This window comes from Oncorhynchus masou, chromosome 25, assembly GCF_036934945.1.
Source record: "Oncorhynchus masou masou isolate Uvic2021 chromosome 25, UVic_Omas_1.1, whole genome shotgun sequence".
NCBI lineage: Eukaryota > Metazoa > Chordata > Actinopteri > Salmoniformes > Salmonidae > Oncorhynchus > Oncorhynchus masou.
The window spans coordinates 31,914,283-31,940,903 of NC_088236.1; the positions used below are offsets into that span (position 1 = coordinate 31,914,283).

At 42.2% G+C, this 26,621-nt stretch overlaps 1 pseudogene; it reads right to left on the reverse strand.

Moving 5' to 3' along the window:
- Positions 1-14,374: 14,374 nt before the first annotated feature.
- Positions 14,375-24,644, reverse strand: LOC135514130 (ectonucleoside triphosphate diphosphohydrolase 4-like; annotated as a pseudogene).
- Positions 24,645-26,621: the final 1,977 nt, after the last annotated feature.

Genomic DNA, 26,621 nt, shown 5'->3' on the forward strand with positions numbered 1-26,621 from the left:
AACACCAAAAGAAAGATGCCCAGGGTCCCTGCTCATCTGCGTGAACGTGCCTTAGGCATGCTGCAAGGAGGCATGGGGACTGCAGATGTGGCCAGGGCAATAAATTGCAATGTCTGTACTGTGAGACACCAAAGACAGTGAGACAGGATGGACAGCTGATCGTCCTTGCAGTGGCAGACCACGTGTAACCACACCTGCACAGGATCGGTATATCCAAGCATTACACCTGCGGAACAGGTGCAGGATGGCAACAACAAATGCCCGAGTTACACCAGGAATGCACAATCCCTCCATCAGTGCTCAGACTGTCCGCAATAGGCTGAGAGAGGGTGGACTGAGGGCTTGTAGGCCTGTTGTAAGGCAGGTCCTCACCAGACATCACTGTCAACAACGTTGCGTATGTGCACAAACCCACCATCGCTGGATCAGACAGGACTGGCAAAAAGTGCTCTTCATTGACGAGTCGCGTTTTTGTCTCACCAGGGGTGATGGTCGGATTTGCGTTTATCGTCGAAGGAATGAGCGTTACACCGAGGCCTGTCCTCTGGAGCGGGATCAATTTGGAGGTAGAGGGTCCGTCAGGCCCATCATGATCTGGGGCGGTGTGTAACAGCATCATCGGACTGAGCTTGTTGTCATTGCAGGCAATCACAACGCTGCGTGTTACAGGGAAGACATCCTCCTCCCTCATGTGGTACTCTTCCTGCAGGCTCATCCTGACAAGACCCTCCAGCAAGACAATTCCACCAGCCATAATGCTCGTTTTGTGTGTGATATCCTGTAAGACAGGAATGTCAATGTTCTTTCATGGCCAGCGAAGAGCCCGGTTCTCAATCCCATTGAGCATGTCTGGGACCTGTTGGATCGGAGGGTGAGGGCTATGGCCATTCCCCCCAGAAATTTCTGGGAACTTGCAGGCGCCTTGGTGGAAGAGTGGGGTAACATCTCACAGCAGGAACTGGCAAATCTGGTGCAGTCCATGAGGAGGAGATGCACTGCAGTACTTAATGCAGCTGGTGGCCACACCAGATACTGACTGTTACTTTTGATTTTGACCCCCCCCCCCCCTTTGTTCAGGGACACATTATTAAATTTCTGTTAGTCACATGTCTGTGGAACTTGTTCAGTTTATCTCTGTTGTTGAATCTTATGTTCATACAAATATTTACACATGTTAAGTTCGCTGAATATAAATGCAGTTGACAGTGAGAGGACGATTATTTTTTTGCTGAGTTTATATACATGTAAACAGGAGTAATAGTGACTAGTAGCAGGATAAATAGATACATATTAATGGTAATGGCAATCAATAATCAATGAACAGCAGTGTAATAGAGTAATACATCTAACCAATAATCATTTTAGCAGCGTAGGTTGTATCTGAGTGGGTAGAGACCTATGGATAGGCATAGAGTCAGTGTGGATAGTCTGCGGGAGAGCAGTGGTTGTTAGCCATTTAACAGTCTTATATAAGCTGTTTTGGAGTCTGTTTGTCTGAGCCTTGATGCACAGGTATCGCCTGTCGGATGGGAGCATGGAGAACAGTCCATGTGATTACAGCTGTGAGTCTTTCTGGGTAAGTCTCTAAGAGCTTTGCAGACCTGGATTGTTAAATATTTGCATATTATTAGTTTAATAATTCTTCAAGCTCTGTGAAGTTGGTTGTTGATCATTGCTAGACAGGCATTTTCAAGTCTTGGCATTGATTTTTATGCAGATTTAAGTCAAAACTGTAACTAGGCCCTCCAAAAATGCACAAATAAAAAGCAACTCCAGTGTATATTTAGCCTTGTGTTTTAGGTTATTGTACTGCTGAAAGGTGAATGTCTCCCAGTGTCTGTTGGAAAGCAGATTGAACCAGGTTTTCCTCTAGGATTTTGACTGTGCTTAGCTATTATGTTTCTTTTAATCTCCCCTAAAAACTCCCTAGTCCTTGCCGATGACAAGCATACCCATAACATGATGCAGCCATCACCATGCTTGAAAATATGAAGAGTGGTACTCAATGATTTGTTGTGTTGGATTTGCCCCAAACATAAAGTTTGTATTCAGGACATGAAGTGAATTTCTTTACCACATTTTTTGCAGTTTTACTTTAGTGCCTTATTGTAAACATGTTTTGCAATAGTTTTTTTCTGTACAGGCTCCCTTCTCTTCACTCTGTCATTTAAGTTAGTATTGTGGAGTAACTACAATGCTGTTGATCCATCCTCAGTTTTCTTATTACAACCATTAAACGCTGTAACTGTTTTAAAGTCGCCATTGGCCTCGTGGTGAAATCCCTGAGTGGCAACTGAGTTAGGAAGGACACTTGTTTCTTTGTAGTGACTGGGTGTATTGATACAACATCCAAAGTGTAATAAATAACTTCACCATGTTCAAAGGGATATTCAATGTCTGCTTTATTTTTATTTTGACCCATCTACCAATAATACTGTAGGTGCCGTTCTTTGCGAGGCATTGTAAAACCTTGGTCTTTGTGGTTGAATCTGTGTGTGAAATTCCCTGCTTGACTGAGGGACTTTACAGATTATTGTATGTGTGGGGTACAGAGATTAAGTAATCATTCAACAGTCATGTTAAACACTTTGTTAAGCACATTTTAGTCCTGAATTTATTTAGGTTTGCCATAATTATTGACTGAAGCTTTTCATTTTTTATTAATTTGTAAAACTCTCTAAAAACATAATTCCACTTTGACATTAAATTCAGGCTGTAACACAACAAAATGTGGAAAACGTCAAAAGATGTGAATACTTCCTGAAGGCACTTGAAAAGAATGCAACAGTCTCAAAAAAATAAATAATAATCCACTCATTATCAATCAGAAAACATTTAAGATTAGGTTACTTAAATGATCAGCAGTTCACCATAGTCTAGAGCACATATGTCATATGATTTCTTCCTGTAGTCCGTGATTGACTGTAGACCCTGCCACATGCCTCTTGTGTCTGAGCCGTTGAATTGAGATTCTACTTTGTCTCTGTACTGATGCTTAGCTTGTTTGATAGCCTTGCGGAGGGAATAGCTGCACTGTTTGTATTCGGTCATGTTGCCAGACACCTTGCCCTGATTAAAAGCAGTGGTTCGCGCTTTCAGTTTCACGCAAATGCTGCCATCAATCCACGGTTTCTGGTTAGGGAATGTTTTAATCGTTGCTATGGGAACGACATCTTCAACGCACGTTCTAATGAACTCGCACACCGAATCAGCGTATTCGTCAATGTTGTTATCTGACGCAATACGAAACATGTCCCAGTCCACGTGATGGAAGCAGTCTTGGAGTGTGGAGTCAGCTTGGTCGGACCAGCGTTGGACAGACCTCAGCGTGGGAGCCTCTAGTTTTAGTTTCTGTCTGTAGGTAGGGATCAGCAAAATGGAGTCGTGGTCAGCTTTTCCGAAAGGGGGGCGGGGCAGGGCCTTATATACGTCGCGGAAGTTAGAGTAACAATGATCCAAGGTTTTTCCACCCCTGGTTGCACAATCGATATGCTGGTAAAATTTAGGGAGTCTTGTTTTCAGATTAGCCTTGTTAAAATCCCCAGCAACAATGAATGCAGCCTCCGGATAAATGGTTTCCAGTTTGCAAAGAGTTAAATAAAGTTCGTTCAGAGCCATCGATGTGTCTGCTTGGGGGGGGGATATATACGGCTGTGATTATAATCGAAGAGAATTCTCTTGGTAGATAATGCGGTCAACATTTGATTGTGAGGAATTCTAAATCAGGTGAACAGAAGGATTTGAGTTCCTGTATGTTTCTTTCATCACACCATGTCTCGTTAGCCATAAGGCATACGCCCCCACCGCTCTTCTTCCCAAAAAGTTGTTTGTTTCTGTCGGCGCGATGCGTGGAGAAACCCGTTGGCTGCACCGCTTCGGATAGCGTCTCTCCAGTGAGCCATGTTTCCGTGAAGCACAGAACGTTACAGTCTCTGATGTCCCTCTGGAATGCTACCCTTGCTCGGATTTCATCAACCTTGTTGTCAAGAGACTGGACATTGGCAAGAAGAATGCTAGGGAGTGGTGCACGGTGTGCCCGTCTCCGGAGTCTGACCAGAAGACCGCCTCTTTTCCCTCTTTTTCGGAGTCGTTTTTTTGGGTCGCTGCATGCGATCCATTCCGTTGTCCTGTTTGTAAGGCAGAACACAGGATCCGCGTCGCGAAAAACATATTCTTGGTCGTACTGATGGTGAGTTGACGCTGATCTTATATTCAGTAGTTCTTCTCGACTGTATGTAATGAAACCTAAGATGACCTGGGGTACTAATGTAAGAAAGCTGGTAGCTGGCTAATTGGTATGATATATTAATAATTCCATTTCCTTGCAGCTAAACGTTACTGGTATCGCCACCCAATACCCTGGTATTGGCTTAGGTAACCTTTGGTCTTATGTAACCATACCAAACATAACATATCATACCAATGTTAGTGTCCCGGATGTTCTTTAATATGTTACGTCTAGTGTATGAGACCAGTCTGCCCAGATTACTGTAGCTACGCTATTTATTATTATTTTCCAAATGTAGCACACATAGTACATGGTACTACTGCAGTGGAGAACCACGCGTGAGAGGTCTTCTCAGATTGCTGCCAATATTCGTTCCGGTTGCCTTTTTCCATGGATGTTGCACGACTCACGATCTATCTGTTATGGGGGAAGCAGCAACATTAGCGTCCCTGCAGTAACAAGACTTCCGGTTTTCCGATGTTGCCTTCAAAATAAAGGTCTGCAGTTAAACGCCATGTGTATGACGCAAAATCAATATTTATACTATACTTTGTATAGTCATGGTGCATAATGTTAAAATTATGTTACAAAATTATAACTACATGAGGGAAAAATCCAAACTCAAGGGAATTACTACTTACTATAAGATAAATAATATTATAAGAAGGAGCAATTGAGAAATGGCTATGTTTTTCATATGTCATTGTATGTTATGTATATGACTGGTGCTATCCTTAAAAGTGTTTCTTGAATCTTACAGATCCTATCACGGTTTTAATTAATTTTCAGTTTGCTTGAGATGTATTCCTGGATGATTATATGGCCTCGTGGCTTATGTGTGTTATCCTAGTAGCATCCTCTAGTGCACATATGTCAGAGTCAAGGCCCGCGGGCCACATCCGGCCCGCGAGAAGGTTTTTTACGGCCCCTGGGATGATCTTGATTTATTATTAGAACCGGCCCGCAGACCGCAGCAAGCCGGCAGCCCGCAGATCTTTTACACGCACCAATACTACATTTCCCACAATGCAACGGTGACGCACCGAGCAGTAGGCTGCTTCATTTCAATATTTATTGGCACAGCAGTCGTCAGCATCACAGTAAAATTAACTTTCAGATACCCATCAAAAATGGCAAAACGGAAGGTGGACACTGAGAACCGGGGTTTCAAACAAGGTGGGAGTCGGAGTATATGTTCACGGAGGTAGCTGGAAAACCTGTGTGTCTTCTGTGTGGAGAAAGTGTGGCGGTACTGAAAGAGTATAATCTGAGACGACATTATGAAACGAAACACGCGGACAAAAACAAGAATATGGACATGGAACAAAGGCTACAAAAGGCAGAGGAATTAAAACGAGGCCTCAAATCTCGACAGGCTCTGTTCAAAAAAGCCAAATCACAAGGCCAGGCTGCTGTCAAGGCCAGTTTTATTTTGGCAGAAGAGATCGCTAAATCAGCCCGGCCATTTACGGAGGGGGATTTCATCAAAAACTGCATGATTAAAGTTTGTGACGAAGTTTGCCCAGAAAAAAGGCAACTCTTTTTAAATGTGAGTCTGAGCAGAAACACCATTGCCGAGAGAGTAGACCAGTTGTCCATCAATCTAAAAGAGCAGCTTGTGAAAAAGGGAAAAGATTTCATTGCATATTCCTTGGCTGTGGATGAGAGCACCGACATTTCTGACATTGCCCAGTTGTCAATTTTCATCCGCGGAGTGGACTCCAGCCTAAGCGTGACAGAGGAGTTTTTGGCTTTACGTCCTATGCATGGCACAACTACGGGGCATGATTTGTATGAAGAGGTGTCAAGATGTGTAAATGAGATGGAGCTGCCTTGGGAAAAACTCGTGGGTTTGACAACCGACGGAGCACCTGCGATGTGTGGACACAGGAGCGGACTGGTGGCGAAGATACGGGAAAAGATGCAAGAGGAAAACGCGACAGGTGAGCTGACAGCTTATCATTGTATCATACACCAGGAAGCGTTGTGCGGTAAAGCCTTGAAAATGGAGCATGTAATGAGCATCATCACGCGCACAGTTAACTTTATCAGAGCCAAAGGTTTGAATCACCGCCAGTTCAAGGCATTTCTGACGGAGTTAGAAACGGAGCATGCAGAGGTGCGATGGCTAAGCCAGGGAAAGGTGCTTCAAAGATGTTTCGAGCTTCGTGAGGAGATTTGTCTGTTCTTGGACAGCAAAGGGAAAGACACAACACAACTCCGAGACGAAATGTTTCTGTGTGAAATGGCTTTTCTGTGTGACATTACGAGTCATCTGAATGCAATGAACTTACAGCTGCAGGGTCGGGATCATGTCATCTCTGATATGTACAGTACAGTGAAGGCATTTAAAACCAAACTGACTCTGTGGGAGACGCAGATGCGGAAAGAAAATTTGAGCCACTTTCCCAGCTGCCAGACCATGAAAGAGAAGCTCTCTACCAGTGCGTTCCCGAGCGCACAGTTGGCTGATAAAATAGGTATGCTTGCCGCTGACTTTCGACGCCGATTTGCTGACTTTGAAGCACAAAAAAGCAGGTTGGAACTGCTCGGTAACCCATTTGCTGTTGACGTGGAAAGCTCACCACCAAACCTCCAAATGGAGTTGATTGACCTCCAATGCAATGATGCACTGAGGGCAAAATATGCGGCAGTGGGTGCTGCGGAGTTCGCCCGTTTCCTCCCCGACACAATGCCCCAGCTGCGCATCCAGGCTGCTCAAACGTTGTCTATGTTTGGCAGCACATACCTGTGTGAACAACTTTTTTCTTTGATGAACCTGAACAAAACATCACACAGAAGTCGACTTACTGCTGAACACCTCCACTCAATTCTGAGGATTTCCTCAGCTCAGAGCCTTACCCCGAACATTGATGAACTTGTGGAAAAGATGGGACACCACCAAGTATCACCCTCAACCTCAAACAAGTGAACATTACTGTGCAATCACATATTTAGAGTTTTTACTCAGTTCAAGTTTAAAAGTTAAAGTTTAATATTTGTTTTCACTGCATGTTACTTCTCCTTAAACAAAGTGTTGTTTTTGATTAATAGATTTTTGCACTTTATTTTATTGTATTTCAATCCAATTATATTTTAAAAATATTTCAGTTGAGTGGATGATAGAAAATTGCTATTATTGTTTTTTTCTTTGAAGTAAATTTAGCCCACTTTTGCTAAAATAGAAAATATAGGCTACTGATGGTGCCTTGAATACCGGTTTCTTTCATTTAATGTTCATGTTATGGGGATTTTTATATAAAGGAAATTTGTCTTTTGTGTCTGTTGAAAATTAAAGATTACTGACAGAGCCATAAGAAAATATTGCTTTATTTATCTGATCATATTGGAATATATTTGTTAGGTTTTCAGTAGGTTCAATTAGGTTCACTAGACTATATGCGTCATTTAAAAAATTTTCAATGAACATTCGAACAGTCCGGCCCTCGGCTTGTAGCTAAATTTTTTATTTGGCCCTCCGTCCATTTGACTTTGACACCCCTGGTCTAGAGTCACCTGTCCAAATACAAGATACTTGGAACTGTATGTCTCATGTGCAAATTAAAATGTAATATTCTGTCACTACAAATGTTTCCCAATCTAATCCAAGTGGTAAAGCTGTGGAAATAATGAATTACCTCATTAGTTTATGGTTTATTAGGCTCTTGTTTTCAAAACAGTGAATGAAGAGAAGCAGAGAAGAATCAGACAGGTATCCCCCCTCACACTACTACCATCACCACCTTACAGTTTGTAACATAAGCTCCTCAAACATACCCTTGCAACTTCATCACGTTAAACAGACTGCAGTGCCACTCAGAGGCAAGCGCAGAAGCTGAAGTGTTGACTCAGCAGATGGAGAGCAGTCTCTGAAAGTATGCCGACTTTCAACATTGACCAGATAGGGATTTTTTTAAAGCAAAGATTGGACTATATTCCATCTCATTCACAAACACTTTGGCTATTATATGACCATACATCTGGATTATATATGACATACAGTAATTTATGAATGGTAACTGTGTAATAGGCATCCAAAACATTTTTACTTTTTTGTAATATATGAGACAAAAATTGTGTGAGCATTTGGGCAGTAACACAATGCCACCTACTGGAATTAACATATTTGGCTGCTGAGAACTTGCTGTTTTCAGGAGTTTAAAAGGCTCTATGGGGTTACACTATATTTAAACTGTACATAATAAACCATTTATAAAGGCATTTACAAGAAGATTGCACACCGGTTAGGGTTTGGGTGAGGTAAGGGTTAGGATCAGGATCAGAGGGGAAAGTAGATTTAATTTCTTATTGTATTTTTGTCCCCTATGATGAAGTCGGGGAGGAGATTGGGGATCTGTCTCCGTCATTATGTTCATTTGTACGTATATTAGTTCGTTCGGTGGTCACATGCAATATCTCAGACAGCACTGGTGTCTTGCCATAGAGATACGGGATTTACAAAATTATACTGGTTAGCCAGATGGTGGCGCCATAACAACAGATTGAAAATGCTAACTTTAAAAGGTCACGCCCATCACCCCGTTTGACCTGAAGTCATGAAATTTAGTACATAGGTCCCTCTCCTCACAAGGAACAAATTTGTCCCAGGGACCCATAAGGTCTGCCATGATATATTTGGAATTTTGTGAAAAATTCTTAACGCTACTCTTCTGGCACCGAATGACCGATCTGCATGAAACTCGATATGTGGCATCTATGGACAAAAGTCTCAACAGAAAACATTCCAGACTAGTACCTAAAACAACATGGCCGCTATTGTCCAAAAAACATTCACATGAACGTGGTCTGGCACATAAATGCAAATAAATCAGTCAATGATTTTCATATTGGAACACAATTTGGTACACATGTTGAAAACACAGTCAAGACTCAACATATGCAAGAACATACATGTCGCCCACACGGTGGGCACATGTTTATATCTCTTGATCTGATTGAATTGGAGTGATGAAATTTTGCACACATGCTCAAGGATATGAGTCTCACTAACCCACATGATATCGCAGACACCACAGGCCCGATTTTGACTACTGGCGTCTTGCCATAGAAATCCGGTATATACTTAATTACACTGATTAGCACAAGCAATAGTGAATTAGATAGAGGCTGCTAGCTAAATATGCTGACGAGCACAAATGAAAATAAACAAATTGCAATCACAGGCAATCCAGCTCATAAAGTTTTATATACAGTGGGGCAAAAAAGTATTTAGTCAGCCACCAATTGTGCAAGTTCTCCCACTTAAAAAGATGAGGCCTGTAATTTTCATCATAAGTACACTTCAACTATGACAGACAAATTGAGAAGAAAAAAAATCCAGAAAATCACATTGTAGGATTTTTAATGAATTTATTTGCAAATTATGGTGGAAAATAAGTATTTGGTCACCTACAAACAAGCAAGATTTCTGGCTCTCACAGACCTGTTACTTCTTCTTTAAGAGGCTCCTCTGTCCTCCACTCGTTACCTGTATTAATGGCACCTGTTTGAACTTGTTATCAGTAAAAAAGACACCTGTCCACAACCTCAAACAGTCACTCTCCAAACTCCACTATGGCCAAGACCAAAGAGCTGTCAAAGGACACCAGAAACAAAATTGTAGACCTGCACCAGGCTGGGAAGACTGAATCTGCAATAGGTAGGCAGCTTGGTTTGAAGAAATCAACTGTGGGAGCAATTATTAGGAAATGGAAGACATACAAGACCACTGATAATCTCCCTCGATCTGGGGCTCCACGCAAGATCTCACACCGTGGCATCAAAATGATCACAAGAACGATGAGCAAAAATCACAGAACCACACGGGGGGACCTAGTGAATGACCTGCAGAGAGCTGGGACCAAAGTAACAAAGCCTACCATCAGGAACACACTACGCCGCCAGGTACTCAAATCTTGCAGTGCCAAACGTGTCCCCCTGCTTAAGCCAGTACATGTCCAGGCCCGTCTGAAGTTTGCTCGAGAGCATTTGGATAATCCAGAAGAAGATTGGGTGAATGTCATATGGTCAGATGAAACCAAAATATAACTTTTTGGTAAAAACTCAACTCGTCATGTTTGGAGGACAAAGAATGCTGAGTTGCATCCAAAGAACACCATACCTACTGTGAAGCATGGGGGTGGAAACATCATGCTTTGGGGCTGTTTTTCTGCAAAGTGACCAGGACGACTGATCCGTGTAAAGGAAAGAATGAATGGGGCCATGTATCGTGAGATTTTGAGTGAAAACCTCCTTCCATCAGCAAGGGCATTGAAGATGAAAAGGTGGCTGGGTCTTTCAGCATGACAATGATCCCCAAACACACCGCCCAGGCAAAGAAGGAGTGGCTTCGTAAGAAGCATTTCAAGGTCCTGGAGTGGCCTAGCCAGTCTCCAGATCTCAACCCCATAGAAAGTCTTTGGAGGGAGTTGAAAGTCCGTGTTGCCCAGCAACAGCCCCAAAACATCACTGCTCTAGAGGAGATCTGCATGGAGAAATGGGCCAAAATACCAGCAACAGTGTGTGAAAACCTCGTGAAGACTTTCAGAAAACGTTTGACCTTTGTCATTGCCAACAAAGGGTATATAACAAAGTATTAAGATAAACTTTTGTTATTGACCAGATAGTTATTTTCCACCATAATTTGCAAATAAATTCATTAAAAATCCTACAATGTGAATTTCTGGATTTTTTTTCTTCTCATTTTGTCTGTCATAGTTGAAGTGTACCTATGATGAAAATTACAGGCCTCTCATCTTTTTAAGTGGGAGAACTTGCACAATTGGTGGCTGACTAAATACTTTTTTGCCCCACTGTATGTACATGTAGGTAGAGTTATTAAAGTGACTATGCATAGATAATAACAGAGAGTAGCAGCAACGTGGGGGTGGGGGGGGCTATGCAAATAGTCTGGGTAGCTATTTGATTAGCTGTTCAGGATTCTTATGGCTTGGGGTTAGAAGCTGTTTAGATGCCTCTTGGACCTAGACTTGGCGCTCTGATACCACTTGCCGTGCGGTAGCCGAGAGAACAGTCTATGACTAGGGTGGTTGGAGTCTGACAATTTTTAGGGCCTTCCTCTGACACCGCCTGTTATAGAGGTCCTGGATGGCAGGAAGCTTGACCCCGGTGATATACTGGGCCGTACGCACTACCCTCTGTAGTGCCGAGCAGATGCCATACCAGGCAGTGATGCAACCTGCCAGGATGCTCTCAATGGTGCAGATGTAGAACCTTTTGAGGATCTGAGGACCCATGCCAAATCTTTTCAGTCTCCTGAGGGGGAATATATTTTGTCTTGCCCTTTTCACGACTGTCTTGGTGTGCTTGGACCATGTTAGTTTGTTGGTGATGTGAATGCCAAGGAACTTGAAGCTCTCAACCTGCTCCACTACAGCCCCGTCAATGAGGGGGGCGTGCTCGGTCGTAGTAACAAGTAGTCTAATATTACTTACAAATAATTTCAGGCAAACAAAAAAACTCAACCTTGATCCACTCATCCCTGATCTATCTACTGGGTGAGCAGATATCTATTCCAGCCCAGCAACCGCACACTTGATTGAAATCACAAGACGATAACAAAGGTCAAGTGACCAAAGAGATACAAGGACAATTCAATGGTAAAATCTGTCAAATGTATTGCATATAATCTGTTCAATCCAGTGTTTACATTACCCATCCTAAATGGCCAACCTGGTTTAACCTAAATCCTCTTCAGACTCATCCATCACCAGCTGGGGCAGACCTGAAATGTAACACAGGGGAGAGGAGCGAAAACAAACCCCCACAGTGCTGTGTCTCAAATTAGGCCACCCAGAGATTCAGACAGGCCGGCTACAACAACATGGCCTCTATTGGGCAACTGGTGCTTGGGTGAGGGGGTCATTAGTAGCTGTCTGCAGTTTAGTAGTCTTGACTGATATCCTTGTGCTACACTCCTGCTCTTCCCATGCTACTGGGGATTTGTAAACCCTGACTATGACTGTATATTTGTTTACTCAAATCCTTGTGTCACCTAGTGGGACTCTGGGGGCACACAATATACTCCACATGACAATACAGGAGAATCATCAACAGATTGCATTTGATTGTATATTTTTATTATTCAACAAATGGATTGTTGATAACATTAGTTTCCCACGCAAACCGTACATTGATCTCTGTACACCCATACATATATATACACTGCTCAAAAAAATAAAGGGAACACTTAAACAACACAATGTAACTCCAAGTCAATCACACTTCTGTGAAATCAAACTGTCCACTTAGGAAGCAACACTGATTGACAATAAATTTCACATGCTGTTGTGCAAATGGAATAGACAACAGGTGGAAATTTTGGCAATTAGCAAGACACCCCCAATAAAGCAGTGGTTCTGCAGGTGGTGACCACAGACCACTTCTCAGTTCCTATGCTTCCTGGCTGATGTTTTGGTCACTTTTGAATGCTGGCGGGGCTTTCACTCTAGTGGTAGCATGACGGAGTCTACAACCCACACAAGTGGCTCAGGTAGTGCAGCTCATCCAGGATGGCACATCAATGCGAGTGGCAAGAAGCTTTGCTGTGTCTGTCAGTGTAGTGTCCAGAGCATGGAGGCACTACCAGGAGACAGGCCAGTACATCAGGAGACGTGGAGGAGGCCGTAGGAGGGCAACAACCCAGCAGCAGGACCGCTACCTCCGCCTTTGTGCAAGGAGGAGCAGGAGGAGCACTGCCAGAGCCCTGCAAAATGACCTCCAGCAGGCCACAAATCTGCATGTGTCTGCTCAAACGGTCAGAAACAGACTCCATGAGGGCCCGACGTCCACAGGTGGGGGTTACAGCCCAACACCGTGCAGGACGTTTGGCATTTGCCAGAGAATACCCAGATTGGCAAATTCGCCACTGGCGCCCTGTGTTCTTCACAGATGAAAGCAGGTTCACACTGAGCACATGTGACAGACATGACAGAGTCTGGAGACGCCGTGGAGAACGTTCTGCTGCCTGCAACATCCTCTAGCATGACCGGCTTGGCGGTGGGTCAGTCATGGTGTGGGGTGGCATTTCTTTGGGGGGCCGCACAGCCCTCCATGTGCTCGCCAGAGGTAGCCTGACTGCCATTAGGTACCGAGATGAGATCCTCAGACCCCTTGTGAGACCTTATGCTGGTGCGGTTGGCCCTAGATTCCTCCTAATGCAAGACAATGCTAGACCTCATGTGGCTGGAGTGTGTCAGCAGTTCCTGCAAGAGAAAGGCATTGATGCTATGGACTGGCCCGCCCATTCCCCAGAACTGAATCCAATTGAGCACATCTGGGACATCATGTCTCGCTCCATCCACCAATGCCACGTGGCAACACAGACTGTCCAGGAGTTGGCGGGTGCTTTAGTCCAGGTCTGGGAGGAGATCCCTCAGGAGACCATCCGCCACCTCATCAGGAGCATGCCCAGGCGTTGTAGGGAGGCCATACAGGCACGTGGAAGCCACACATACTACTGAGGCTCATTTTGACTTGTTTTAAGGACATTACATCAAAGTTGGATCAGCCTGTAGTGTGGTTTTCCACTTTAATTTTGAGTGTCACTCCAAATCCAGACCTCCATGGGTTGATATATTTGATTTCCATTGATAATTTGTGTGATTTTGTTGTCAGCACATTCAACTATGTAAAGAAAAAAAGTATTTAATAAGAATATTTCATTCATTCAGATCTAGGATGTGTTATTTTAGTGTTCCCTTTATTTTTTTTGAGCAGTATATATATATTTGAGCAGTATGAGCAGTAACACATCCTAGATCTGAATGAATGAAATATTATTTTTAAATACTTTTTTCTTTACATAGTTGAATGTATATATAATGTGTATATACACATTAACAATATATATATATACACACACACACACACACACACACACACACACACACACACACACACTACCAGTCAAAAGTTGACACACCTACTCAAAGGTTCTTTATTTTTACTATTTTCTCCATTGAAAATAACACAACTATGAAATAACACACATGGAATCATGTAGTAACCAAAAAGGTTTTAAGCAAATCAAAATAAATGGTATATTTGAGATTATTCAAAGTAGCCACCCCTTGCCTTGATGACAGCTTTGCACACTCTTGGTATTCTCTACCAGCTTCACGTCACCTAGAATGCATTTAACTAATTAAATTAACAAGTGTGTGAATTTCTTTCCTTCTTCATGCATTTGAGCTAATCAGTTGTGTTGTGACAAGGTAGGGGTGGTATACAGAAAATAGCCATATTTGGTAAAAGACCAAGTCCATATTATGGCAAGAACAGCTCAAATAAGCAAAGAGAAACGCCAGTCCATCATTACTTAAAGACATGTAGGTCAGTCAATACACAACATTTCAATAACTTTGAAAGTTTCTTCAAGTGCAGTCGCAAAAACCATCAAGTGCTACGATGAAACTGGCTTTCAGGAGGACTGCCATAGGAAAGGAAGACCTCGAGTTACCTCTGCTGCAGAGGATACATTCATTAGGTACCAGCCTCAGAAATTGCAGCCCAAATAAATGCTTCACAGAGTTCAAGTAACAGACATCCCAATATCAACTGTTCAGAGGAGACTGCGAGAATCAGGCCTTCATGGTCGAATTGATGCAGGAAATCACTACTGAAGGACACCAATAAGAAGAGACTTGCTTTGGCCAAGAAACACGTGCAAGTGACATTAGACCGGTGGAAATCTGTCCTTTAGTCTGATGAGTCCAAATTTTAGATATCTGGTTCCAACCGCTGTGTCTTTATGATATGCACAGTAGGTGAATGGATGATCTCTGCATATGTGGTTCCCACCGTGAAGCATGGAGGAGGTGTGATGGTGCTTTGCTGGTCACAATGTCAGTGATTTATTTAGAATTCAATGCACACTTCAGCAACATGGCTACCACAGCATTCTGCAGCAATACACCACATCTGGCTTGCGCTTAGTGGGACTATCATTTGTTTTTCAACTGGACAATGACCCAACACACCTCCAGGCTGTGTAAGGGCTATTTGACCAAGACGGAGAGTGATGGAGTATTGCATCAGATGACCTGGCCTCCACAATCACCCAACCTCAACCCAATTGAGATGGTTTGGGATACGTTGGACAGCAGAGTGAAGGAAAAACAGCCAACAAGTGCTCAGCATGTGGGAACTCCTTCAAGACTGTTGGAAAAGCATTCCAGTTGAAGCTGGTTGAGAGAATGCAGAGTGTGCAAAGCTGTCATCAAGGCAAAGGGTGGCAATTTGAAGAATTTGTTTATTACTTTTTTGGTTACATGATTCCACATGTTATTTCATACAATGTAGAAAATAGTAAAACAAAGAAACCCTGGAATGAGTAGTTGTGTCCAAACTTTTGGATCACTTGGCTTTTCTTTCAAAAACAAGGACATTTCTATTTTTTGTCCATTAAAATAAACATCAAATTGATCAGAAATACAGTGTACAGTCATTTACAACATTGACAATTGTAGCTGGAAGCGGCTATGTAGATATTTTTTATGGAATATCTACATAGGCTTAGAGGCCCATTATCAGCAACCATCACTCCTGTATTCCATTGGCACATTGTGTTAGCTAATCCAAGTTTAATATTTTAAAAGGCTCACTGATCATTAGAAAACCCCTTTGCAATTATGTTAGCACAGCTGAAAACTGTTGTTCTCATTAACGAAGCAATAAAACTGGCCTTCTTTAGACTAGTTGAGTATCGGCATTTGTGGGTTCGATTACAGGCTCGAAATGGCCAGAAACAAAGCCATTTCTTCTGAAACTCGTCAGTCTATTATTGTTCTGAGAAATGAAGGCTATTCCATGTGAGAAATTGCCAAAAAACAGAAGATTTCGTACAACGCTGTTTACTACTCTCTTCACAGAACAGCGCAAACTGGCTGTAACCAGAATAGAAAGAGGCGTGAGGGGCCCCGGTGTACAACTGAGCAAGGAGACAAGTACATTAGAGTGTGTAGTTTGAGAAGCAGATGCCTCACAAGTCCTCAACTGGCAGCTCCATTAAATAGTACCCGCAAAACACCAATCTCAACATCAACAATGAAGAGGCAACTCCGGGATGCTGGCCTTCTAAGCAGAGTTGCAAAGAAAATATTAAGATGGTCAAAAGGACACAGACACTGGACAGAGGAAGATTGGGGAAAAAAACGTGTTTGAGGTGTTCGGATCACAGAGAACATTCGTGAGACGCAGAAAAAATAAATAGATGCTGGAGGAGTGCTTGACGCCATCTGTCAATCATGGTGGAGGCAATGTGATGATCTGGGGGTGCCCTTGTGGTGGTAAAGTGGGAGATTTGTACAGAGTTAAAGGGATCTTGAAAAAGGAAGGCTATCACTCCATTTTGCAACACGATGCCATACCCTGTGGACGGCGCTTAATTGGAGCCAATTTCCTCCTACAACAGGAGAATGACCCAAAGCACAGCTCCAAACTATGCATGAACCATTTAGGGAAGAAGCAATCAGCTGGTATTCTCTCTATAATGGAGTGGCCAGCACAGTCACCGGATCTCAACCCTATTGAGCCGTTGTGGGAGCAGCTTGACAGTATGGCACGTAAGAAGTGCTCATCAAGCCGATCCAACTTGTGGGAGATGCTTCAGGAAGCATGGGGTGAAATGTGTTATATGCTTTGATAAACTATCCCCTTTACAGCAGTGAAATAACAGCTTCTAAAAACAAAGCCCAGTGAGTTTGACAGTATATGAAGGGATTCCCAAATTAAATTCTCTTCACCCTGTCACTTCAATGAACTGAGGAGACAGCAAAGTTTTACTCTACTGTAGCTGAGCCCTCGATGTGAATTCATCTGATGTGGACTGGAGCATCTCTCCAGTGATAATACATGAATAAATATTGCGCCATTGCAGCTTTGATAAACACTACCTGTTCGGCAATAGGGTTGGGGGGGGAAGTGAGGAAAAAAAGGACCTAGTGTAACAAAAGCCTATTACAATAGATCACAACAAACTTAGAACAGTGTTTTCTGAAGAGCTGTAAGTAGTTAACTGCATATTTTTATTTAACTAGGCAAGTCAGTTAAGAACAAATTCTTACTTACCATGATGGCCTACTCAGGCCAAACCCGGACATCACTGGGCCAATTGTGTGCCGCCCTATGGGACTCCCAATCACAGCCGGATTTGATACAGCCTGAATTTGAACCAGGTACTATTGTGACGCCTCTTGCACTGAGATGCATAACCTTAGTTTTCTTCTGTGGTGCAGCAATCTAAGTAAAAAATAAGCTGTAAATCAAAGTATAACAGGTGCCAAGCAGAGCAGTAAACTTTGAGGGTGAACAGAGGTGCACACAACATTCCTCCCCACAACCAATAAACATCCACTGATCATGCACCCAAAATGCAAACAGAGACACTGAAATTAAATTGCATCAGGATAATGTGACAGATATGTGAAACTCTACTCAAGAACAGTGAATCTATAAATATGTACTGTAAAACAGCAACAGTTTCATCATCCTCTTCATAAACCTACTATTGTCTTGTCACATTCATTCAAGGATGTGCTCCCTTCATTGAAAAAAACAGCAGTTTAGGGGCATTCTTTCACAATATGCCATTTTAGGAATGACTAATTAGGGTAAGTTGTGAGGCAGCTGCCATTTGAACCTTACAGGAAGCTTGAACAAGCCTGCCTAACTGGACCATGTACGGATGGGACCTCACAAACTTCAGGCAAGGATAGTTACGCTTTTTGTACCTTGTTCACATTTCCAGAAAAATAAAAAAGGCTTATATTTTGATATCATAAAAAAATACATTAACAAAGAATTTCATGGATGGTGCAAACTCAACATGCAATATCTCCCACACCAGTTCATTCCAATGCTGTCTGACGTCTCTGTTCATTGGACTCATTCAAAATCCAACTAAGTTCTAGTCTTTGTCATTTCCAGCTAAGAAATGAAGACCTTAACATAAAGGTGCAGGCAAATAGATTCCAGCTGGGGAAGAAAAGGCTGATTTTGGAGTGACAGATGTGAAGTCTAAAGGGTGATAGGGAGTGGGTGGGATCTGAGACCCTCCTCTAGCCACTTAACAGTAGAGGGGGTGCAGCGTTGCGTGGTACAGCTGTGGATACGTCGGAGGCGCAGCAAGTAGAGCAGGATGGATATGAGGACAACCAGGAAGCAGGCCAAGAACAAGTAGTGGTTGTTGACAAAGGAGAAGCTGTGACGCCAGTGGGAGTGGACTCCTTTCAGACTCTCCTGCTGAATATCCCTTGGAGAGGAAGGTAAAAGTGTGAGTGAAGAACATTAACTATTTTTCAACGTCTCCATAACCTAATCAGCTAGAATATATTGGCTATCACAACGTACAAGCATAATAAAGTGTGACAGAGCAAGAGTTCTCTTACCTCAAAGGCAAAAAACAGGTTCTGTAAAGGATGGCTCCAAGAGTCCATTGTACCTCTTTATCATAGACCAAAAGGGCATTCCTCAGGTTTTTGTTGTAGTCCATAGGGAAGGAGAAGCCTGTGTGGAATACCTCATACATCCAGGCTGATTTAAAACACTGGTACCTGCACACAATGCATAAATGTTAACATGAAATCTCCTTGACAACCCTTTATCATTACTGGACTCAAGTCTTACTAAAATAGCCAGAGCCAGTGGTGGGACTTACTTGAGCCTGTGAACATCAGCGTGAGAGCCATACAAGCCTGAGTCGAATCGCTCTTTCAGAGTTCTCCACTGGGTGGCGCAGTAACTCTGTAGATGAAGCGCAAAGTAATTGGTAAACACTGCAATTAGCCTAATCTTTGGTGAAATACATGCATTTTACATGCAGTTAGAGGACTGCCATTTACACTGAAGAGATGCTGCTTTGCTGTGGTAAGGGCACACCTTGGCAGCACTGGCATACTTTGAGAAGTTAAAATCCCCGCCCATGCGCAACACATCCTCTGTGCAGTAGTAGAACTCAGAGAACCCATAGAACTGGCTGTTGGGGTAGTCAATGGGAGGCAGCTAGATTTCATTAAGGGAGGAGTGAGTCTCATTGGTGTGGTTGAGGAAGGGCTGAAGTAGCTGTCTACAGTGATCAAAATCCCCTGTGCCAAGCAGGTGGAGTTTCTGTGTGGCTGGCCCCAACTCATCCCGCAGGTCTGAGGGTACGCATGGGTCCTGGAGGGGGGACTCTCCTGTCTCACCTACATGTTGACCCAGGAGCCTGGACAAACCAACTCAAATGAGCTCTCCATAAAGGCAAGCAACAGCAGCACTGAATAATGTCAAACTAGTACACTCTTTATCAGTATCATAATTAGCAAGTGTTGAAGGGTCTTACTTGTTTTTAGTGAGAGTGTTCATGACAATGCTCTCCTCGTATCTTTGTCGAGCAGCATTTCCTCCAAAGCCCAGGAAGGTGGACACATACACCCGGTAGACATGCTCTGTCCGGTGGGCATCACAACCCAGGTTGAACTCTGCAAGCAAAGTTTTGGCCACTTCCTCCTACAAAAATAATAACATTCAATATCAGACAGGAAATGGTTCTCTATTATCTAAGACTAAGTCTACACTAATATCAAACATTGATTAATGCTACATATATAGAGTGCATTCGAAAAATTATTCAGACCCCTTGACTTTTCCACTTTGTTACGTTACAGCCTTATTCTAAAATGGATTAAGTAAAATGTTGCCCTCAATCTACACACAATTCCCCATAAATGACAAAGCAAAAACATTTCAAAATTTCAGCAAATTTATAAAAAATATTTAAAAAAGAGAAATACCTTATTTCCTTAAGTATTCAGACCCTTTGCTATGATACTTGAAAGCTCAGGTGCATCCTGTTTCCATTGATCACCCTTGAGATGATTCTACAACTTGATTGGAGTCTGGTAAACTCAATTGATTGGACATGACTTGGAAAGGCACACACTTGTCCCACAGTTGACAGTGCATATCAGAGCAAAAACCAATCCATGAGGTTGAAAGAATTGTCCATAGAGCTCCAAGACAGGATTGTGTCGAGGCATAGGTCTGGGTAAGGGTCACAAAACATTTCTACAGCATTGAAGGTCCCCAAGAAGACAGTGGCCTCCACTATCCTTAAAATGGAAGTTGAGAAGCACCAAGACACTTCCTAGAGCTGGCAGCCCAGGCCAAACTGAGCAATCAGGAGAGAAGAGCCTTGGTCAGGGAGGTGACCAAGAACCGATAGTTACTCTGACAGAGCTCCAGAGTTCCTCTGTGGAGATGGGAGAAACTTCCAGAAGGACAACCATCTCTGCAGCACTCCACCAATCAGGCCTTTATGGTAGAATGGCCAGAATAAATCAACTCCTCAGTAAGGCACATGACAGCCTGCTTGGAGTTTGCCAAAAGGCACCTAAAGGATTCTCAAACCATGAGAAACAAGATTCTCTGGTCTGATGAAACCAAGATTGAACTCTTTGGCCTGAATGCCAAGCGTCATGTCTAGAGGAAACCTACGGTGAAGAAAGGTGGTGGCAGCATCATGCTTGGGGATATTTTTCAGCGGCAGGGACTGGGAGATTGGTCAGGATCAAGTGAAAGATGAACAGAGTAAAGTACAAAGATATCCTGGATAAAAACCTGTCCCAGATCACTCAGGACCTCAGAATGGGATGAAGGTTCACCTCCAACAGGACAACAATCCTAAGCACACAGCCAAGACAATGCAGGAGTGGATTCAGGACAAGTCTCTGATTGTCCTTGAATGGCCCAGCCAGAGCCAGGACTTGAAGCCGATCGAACATCTCTGGAGAGACCCGAAAATAGCTGTGCAGCAACACTCCCCATCCAACCTGACTGAGCTTGAGAGAATCTGCAGAGAATAATTGGAGAAACTCCCCAAATACAGGTGTGTCAAGCTTGTAGCGTCATACCCAAGAAGACTCAAGGCTGTAATCACTGCCAAAGGTGCTTCAACAAAGTACTGAGTAAAGTGTGTGAATTACTTAGGTAAATGTGATATTTCAGTTTATTTAATACATTTGCTAAAATGTCTAAACCTGTTTTTGCTTTGTCATTATGGGGTATTGTGTGTAGATTGATGAGGGAAAAAATAATTTAATCAATTTTAGAATAAGATTAACATAAAATGTGGGAAAATTTAAGGGGTCTGAACACTTTCAGAAAGCACTTTAAAAACCATTTACTTAAAGAAACTTAGACCAAGACAGTTCCACATGCAAATGCTCCAGGTGAATTACGTTCAGTGGAGAGCAAAAACAATGAAAAAGAGAAGGTAAGCATGCAAATTGTCAGAGTAAATTAAAAACCATAGACATAAACCGGTCATGGATGTTTTGCATGATGGCTCTCATGCATTATCTTTGATCTTCATTCAAGTTTCGAAGTAACACATTGTGGCTAGTATTCTAATTCTAAAGCCCAAATCCTGTTATGAAGCCATGCAGCAGGCTTATTTTTACAGAAGACCTCCAATAGTTCACTCTGAATGGAGTAGACTTAATCTCCAGAGGACAAACATGATGTTTACAGGTTTAACCAGGGAATGAGTGGTGGGGCTGAAGAGAAAATAGGTGAGTGACAAAACCCCAAAAAGATAGCACAAAAAAGTGAAATTGTTGTTTGTAATAACCTGTTGTGGAGAAGCAAAGCTTACAGTTTTGGGCATTTCGTATGCTATCTGTGTGGAGACGCCACCCATGTCCAGAACACCGGCGGTCCGTGTCCTCACCAGCGCCTCCTGCTGGTCACCTCCTGGTACCTGCACCTCTACTACTGCATCCCTCTCTATAGGAAGGATTGAAGAGCAGAAGGTCCCATTGAAGGGAAAGGGAGACAGAGGAGTGTCAGAGGTAAGTAAAACAAGGGAAAGAGGAAATTAAAGTATTCAACGTGAATATAAGCCGGTCTCTTAAGGAAAGTTCTTTAGGTAGTATACTTACCACTATCCACATGATTAAACTTTCCAAGGACAAAGTTGATTCCAATCCATGCATACACCTGTCCAAACAAGAAAGGACAATTCATACAGGGCTCTATGCTGACTTAAAAATAAATAAAAAAAACATTTACAAGGAGTGTGTGTACCCCTCAGTTGAAAAATGTAGGTGCACACAAAGAAATGTAGGGGCACAATGAAAAATATTTGAGCTAATAAAGCGAGAATTCTTACATTTTTCTAAACGCACTGGTGCTCCTAAATTACAATTCTAGGTCACACAGCAAAATATTTAGCCGCATATGAGAGTAAAATGGTCACACTGTAGAGCCCGGTCACATATTCCAGAATTTCTACTGTTATGTTACAAATTTTCAACACTGGGCATGATGACATTCTCCATCAGAATGGTCAGTGTTTAGCTTGCCAGCTTCTATAAAACAGGTTAGCTCACCTTCCTGCTTGCCAGAAATAAACACCACATGGGAATCAGAGAAGAGGAAGTTGAAACGGACAGGGATGTCAGTCCGTAGATCCTCAAGAAGTGCCTCCTGTTGACTGAAAAAAGTATACAAGCCAATTTCAGCATCGTCATAGTGGTGTGAAAAAACTTGACAACTTCCATCTCAAGATGAGAAATACTCTCAGGTGTGGTGGGTAACTGTACCTGTCAGGCAGCACCCTCATTCCAGCTGTGCACAAGATGTACAGAGGGGTCTCTTGGTGCTTGTGTTTAGGAATGTGCCGGGCAGCAAAGCTCAGCAGGGGGTGGATGTAATCACTGGCCTTCTCTGGTGTTTTTGCTAGTGCCGAGATATTTTTTTTTTTTTTTTTAAGAACACCAGAAAGTCATGACCATGGCTCAGTCTTCTAGGATGGAACAGATGAGTTCATTTAACTATTTAAAAAAAAACATGTTTTTTTAAATTGAATTTAACTAAGCAAGTCAGTTAAGAACAAATTCTTATTTACAATGACAGCCTACCCGGCCAAACCCGGATGACGCTGGGCTAATTGTGCACCGCCCTATGGGACTCCGAATCATGTCCGAATGTGATTCAGCCTGGATTCAAAACAGGGCCTGAAGTGTCGCCTTTTGCAATAAGATGCACTGCCTTAGACCGCTGCTCCACTTAGGAGCCCAATGTCAACTAGAAGCCAATGTCTTCTACATTATGAAAGAAAAGTGAGAATGTGTGCATGTGGCCATTCCCAACAGCACACCAGTCATCAGCAACCTGGTATGCCTCACCTGGTTTGATCTTCATGACCACTGGCTTCCTGTGCTGATCTCTCATCTGTCGGATGTCAAGCAGGTCATGGGGATTACCATTGTGCCTGGGCCAACAGTACACAAACACCCTGGAGCCACTGCTGCCACAGTCCACCACCAGACCATAGTTTAGGTTGTGATTGCTAGTGTCTGTGGCCTCCACATCTGTGACCCTCGCTAAGTGTCTTGGTGAAAAGTTGAACATTTTAGGCCAAATTCAGGCAAAAATGTACTTTGCATCAAGATAAATAAAAGGCATACACTGCATGTGTCCTCTACAAACAACTGGGGGACAAATGTATATCTTCTAATGTGGTACAAGTGTCTCACCTGTGGAAATAGTTGTCATTTCTGTTCCAGCTGTCCTGGCCCTTTCCTGTTACCAGCAACAAGTAAATCAGTCCTACCAGTCCCACCAGCAGACCAAAGAAGAGCAGCTCCCTGAATGAAGGTAGTGGGACACTGGGTAGAACCAGGAGAGACAGGCTGAAGTGCCAGGAGGCTGGGAAGCATGATAAACTAATCCTGTAAGAAGAGAAACCTCAGTATGGTTAAATACGCGGACTAATCTATATAATAGCGATATTACATGACTGACGACCACCGCATAGTAATTAAAAGGTTGAGCAAGATGTGAGTTGCTACATTTTGCCAAAACATGTATTGGTCTTCTACTCAGTCGGCAGAGCCTATCTTCCCATGACGTGAACTGTTTTACTAGTTCACTGGATAAAAATCCAATGGGCCACTGAAGACCGGATGTGTTGGCTTCGGAACCTCACCAACATTGTCCCACCTGCACATGGTCTTGGTAAAATAAAATCAACACTTGAGCTACAAGATATGCTGTCATTATTACTGAAACCAACCAATACTAAATGGTGACATTTGGCCACCAGCGCATGCACCACGTTTGCCACGTAGCTATCAACGTTAGTGTTTTGCATAGGATGTAACCGGGCTCATGTTTGATCTGTCGCTAGCGGAAAACAGAACACTAAATTAGCCTAGGCAAGTAACGTTAACATTACAGTACGCAATTGAACCCACCTACGGTGCATCTAAAGCCATTGAGTTTCAAACGACGTCGTTACATAAAACATTAGCTACTTTGCTAAGGACTATTATTACTAATACTAACTTAGCTAGTAGGAGGAATTGCTGAAAGCACAGTGGCTATGCTAGATAGCTACCAATCCAATACGCAGGTCAGGTTGATGTGAGTGACGTCAATTTTTCACTGGTGTAGCAAGTCAGTCAGTATGTCATTCTTCAAGAACGTGTGTTTTTCCCCGTGCATATTTGGGGTTTGAGCAAATAATTTTTTTGAGACATAATTTTTATGTCTCAAGAGGCTAATTGGTTCCCGAGTATTCTGATAGCTTTTACGGGTCCAAGGCAACTGTGACAGTTACAACTCCCAAATTGCCACAATTGAAGAAACATTTGCAAGTTCATTGGAAACAGAAACAAAACTGAACAGTGTGGATATGACTGCAATACATTTAATACATATTTGGTATGTAAACTGATATTGTTATCAAAACACCCAAACCATTAGTGGATCTGAAGGTAGCTTTTTATCATCTATAAATGCACTTGTCAAACTTATTTTGCCGAGAGTCTTCGGGTTTTCGCTCCTCCTTTGTACTTGATTGATTGAACTAAGGTCACTAATTAGTTTGGAACGCCCCTCACCTGGTTGTCTAGGTCTTAATTGAAATGAAATAAACAAAACCAGCTGACACTAGGCCCTCCATGGAATAAGTTTGACGCCCCTGTAAAAATGCATTTAAAAAGGAAGTCCCTTTTAATCCAGGGTTTTAAAACAAAGGTGTCACTGTACGCTGATGATTCATGTTTTCTATTAAATCCACAGCTTCATAGAGGATCTAGATTACAACCAAATTATGATAAATGTACTATATTACGTATTGGATCACAAAAAAAAGACAACTTTTACATTACTGTGTAGTTTACCAATAAAATGGTCTGATGGTGGAGTGGATATACTCCGTATTCATATCCCGAAATAAATTATCTCACTCCAATGAATTTGAATAGAAAGTCAGCAAAAAAATAGATAAAAGATCTTGCTTTCATGGAAAGGTAGATACCTGTCTATTTGTGGAAAAATCACCCTGATTAATTCTTTAGTCACATTGCAGTTTACCCATTTGCTTATGGTCTTGCCTACACCAAGCGAACAGTTTTTAAAATATGAGAAAAAAGATACAATTTTATTTGGAACAGCAAGCCAGACAAAATTAAACAGGCCTATCTATATAATTAATATGAATTCGGAGGGCAGAAATTATTACATATTAAGGCATTTGACCTCTCACTAAAGGCTTCAGTCATAAAAAAAGTTATACTTAAATCCAAACTGGTTCTCTAGAAAATTTGTAAGAATGGCTCACCCTATGTTCAAGAATGACCCTTTTCCTTTTATTCAGATTACAACCTCTCTCTTTCCGTTATTTGAAAGGGAAATCATATCCCAAATAACGCTATTTTTAAAACAAGCCATAGAAAGTTGGTTGCAATGTCAATTTAATCCACCAGAAAAGACAGAACAAATAATACAACAAATATTCTGGTTAAACTCAAATATACCAATTGATAAAAATGTATTATTTTTAGATTTTCATCAATAGGACTGGTGGAGTTGTCACACATGCAACTAACAAAAACATAAGGAATGTTCAGCTCCACCCAAAATTACGACAACTAATTGGAGAATTACCACAAAAATGGAAGGGGGAAAAAGTAAGGAAGTTGTCTGTCGGCCCTGCATTAAAATACCATAATTGGTTAAAGAAAATTGTGATGAATAAAAAGTACACCAGTTTCATTTAAGGACCAACAAAAATAACGGCCGTGACATCAGGGTTGGATAGGTTACTTTCTAAATGTAATCCGTTAGTTACAAATTACCAGCCCAAAATTGTCATCAGTAACGGGATTTTTGGATTACCTCAAACTCAGTAATGTAATCCGATTACATTTATTTACTTTTAGATTACTTTCCCCTTAAGAGGCATTAGAAGAAGACAAAAATGTATGTTACCAATTAAAATACATTTATTGCATGATAAATCAATGCTAAAGTTTACATAGCTGGCCATTTATAGATGTTAAATTTTACTTTCTGGGTTGGTTATGTAGGCTTCTTCTAACCCATC